General features: G+C 54.1%; 1 pseudogene; it reads left to right on the forward strand.

The window, feature by feature from the left end:
- The first annotated feature begins 336 nt into the window (after positions 1-336).
- LOC125283151 (60S ribosomal protein L32-like) lies at positions 337-725 on the forward strand (annotated as a pseudogene).
- Positions 726-2,936: the final 2,211 nt, after the last annotated feature.

Below are 2,936 nucleotides of genomic sequence, written 5' to 3' on the forward strand. Positions count from 1 at the left end.
CTTCCTTTCCAGTGGGGCCTGGAAATCCCCATTTCCTACCGCCTCCCCGGCAAGCTCCTCTGCGGGCCTCCCAGCTGCACCGGGATGTGCCCCCAGCTTTGGCTCCCTCTGTGCCCCCAGCTCAGTCTGGGAGGCCCTTTCCTCACGGAGCAGCGGAGAGACATATGGGGCACAGTCAGACCAATGGGGTCAAGTCTCAGCTCTGCCACTTGCCAGCTACCACTTAGCCGAGGTAGCCTCTCTGACCCTTGGTGTTGTTCTACTTAAAGAGAGTGGGCTTTCCCTCTCTCCCTCGGCGCTGCCTGCAGAGGTGACAGCCGTCTCTCACTCGGTGTCATGGCTGCCCTCACATCTCTGGTGAAGCCCAAAGGCGTGCAAAGGGGTTCCAAGAAGTTCGTCTGGCACCAGTCAGGCCGATATGTCAAAATTAAGTGCAACTGGCAGAAACCCAGAGGCATGGGAGATAGGGTGCCCAGAAGACTCAAGGGCCAGATCGTGGTGCCCAGCATAGGTTAGGGGAGCAACGAGAAGACAAAGCACGTGCTGCCCAGGGGATTCCAGAAGTTCCTCGTCCACAACGTCAAGGAGCTTGAAGTACGGCCGGCGTGCCACAAATCTCACTGTGTCTCCTCTGAGAACCGCAGAGCCATCGGGGAGAGAGCAGCCCAGCAGCCCTCAGAGTCATCAATCCCGATGCCAGGCTGCACAGCGAAGAAAATGAATAGACAGACGGCTTATGTGCACCTCGTATTTGTGTTAATAAAATCATAAAACTACAAAAAAAAAAAGTGGACCATTTAGGGGTGAAAGTACCCTGCCACTTGCCATGGTGGCCTCCACACATGGGGAGGGGTCTGATATCTTGGTCCACCTCCTCCCTCGAGCAAGAATCGCCTAGGTTTGGGGCGCCTGGGTGGCTCAATCCATTAGGCGCCTGCCTTCAGCTCAGGTCACGATCCCAGTGTCCTCAGATCAAGCCCCACGTCGAACTTTGCAGATGTCAGAGTTAGCATTTGGCAAAGAGGTTTTGTGTCTCTTGATTCTCCTCACAGGCTCAGGACAACAAATGTTTATTAAGCGAACGAAGGAGTGAGCACAGACACCTTCAACTCTCCGAGAAGAGCATCGGATGGGCTGGCCCGGCGAAGCCGTGGGGAGCAGAGCAGAAGCTCGGCCTGTTGGTGGTCTTCAGTGTTGATGGAGGAGAGTCAGCAGAGCCTCACCTCTGCCCCTCCTCCCCTCCCCCTTCCCCACCCCTGTCCCCCACGCCACATCACACGTGAGCCCCCAGCTGTTTCCTGGGGGGGGGTCAGATCAGTTGACCCCCAGAACAGCACAGCCGCCAGCCCACTCTTCATCGCCCCAGGTAGGTCTGCCACCCCGCTACCCCGCCACTCTCCGAAGACGGTGACGGTTCCTTTTATATTTTTAAATGACGCCCCGGTCCCACACGCTCCTTCTAAGTTGCCGCTTTGACTGGGCGAAGAATTCTTTTCTTTTTTTCCTAGAATGGAATTTGCAATGTGTTTTCTCAACCCACCCCCACCAGACTTGAGTGAAATGAACTCTGGGCATGCCTGCTTCTTCCAGCAAGCCTCGCCTGATCTAAGGACAGTCATTAACTTGTTATTCTAAGTAATCCTCTGCTGAAAGCTATGAGCCGCCTGTGGTGGACGAGAGCAGGGTTTTCAGGCACAAAAACATGGGACTTGCCGGCTCCCAGGACAGACGGCTTCCCGGGAGGAGGGACGTGGCCCAGAGAGGAGGCTCGCTCCCAGACAGAACAGAAATAGCCTTTGCAAATCTAGACCATTTGGGGTTGGCCGTATTACATACTTTTGTCATTGCCTGGGGAATATATCATCAGCCCCCCCGCCAGCCCCAACTCACTAACATTTAGGTCACAGTCAACAGAGGCTTCCCCACCTGTCACTTCAGATCGACAGATTCCATACTCTGCCTAAAATCCTGAAAACTGGCCCGACACCGAGTTCTTAGACCTTCTCTGAGGCCTTCCTTACTTGACTCTCTCCTGCCAGTTCCTTCTCTGACCACATCCTCCGCGTGATCATCCCCTAATCCTATTAAGCTCCTCGAAGCCAGGAGCCGCATGGGCGCCCTGCCGTTCCCGGTGCCCCCGCATCCTTCCCAGATTCACAGGACCTTTTCTTTTTTTTTTTTTTTTAAAGATTTTATTTATTTATTCGACAGAGATAGAGACAGCCAGCGAGAGAGGGAACACAAGCAGGGGGAGTGGGAGAGGAAGAAGCAGGCTCATAGCAGAGGAGCCTGATGTGGGGCTCGATCCCATAACGCCAGGATCACGCCCTGAGCCGAAGGCAGACGCTTAACCGCTGTGCCACCCAGGCGCCCCTCACAGGACCTTTTCTGATAACGAATTCACACCGACTTCCAAGGCAATTCACATCTCCCAGGCAGACTGCACTCTTTCCGAACACCTACCTCCATCCCACCACCTAGCGGGCTGGAATTATTTGTGTTCATGTCTGGCTTAGCCTGCCACACAGCCCCGTCCCAGGAACCTACCTCCTTCGTCTCTAGTCACCTAGAGTCCGCACCTGGTGGGTCTTGAGCATGTTTGGTTAATGGAAGAAAACTGACTCAGTACAGGACTCTTGGAGTGGGCACTGGGATAAGATGCTGTAACCCACAAAAATAAAAACAGAATGCCATTCCAGGGTTCTGGACCTCTATGAGCATAAGCGTGTGTAAGCTCCTAAAAATTCAGTAATCCACAGTCGAAAGTGATAAGAAAAAATACAAAGAGACACAGGGCAGGGCCCCAGTCCCGGGGAGCTTACAGTCTAGTTTCCGGAAAAGGACTTCCATATACATGTGAAGGATTCACATTTGACAAGTCTGTGTGCTCCTGGCCAAGTGGGGGCCCAGGCACAGGGGAGGAGGCCATCCCTGTG

Source organism: Ursus arctos, unplaced genomic scaffold (assembly GCF_023065955.2).
Source record: "Ursus arctos isolate Adak ecotype North America unplaced genomic scaffold, UrsArc2.0 scaffold_8, whole genome shotgun sequence".
Taxonomy (NCBI): domain Eukaryota; kingdom Metazoa; phylum Chordata; class Mammalia; order Carnivora; family Ursidae; genus Ursus; species Ursus arctos.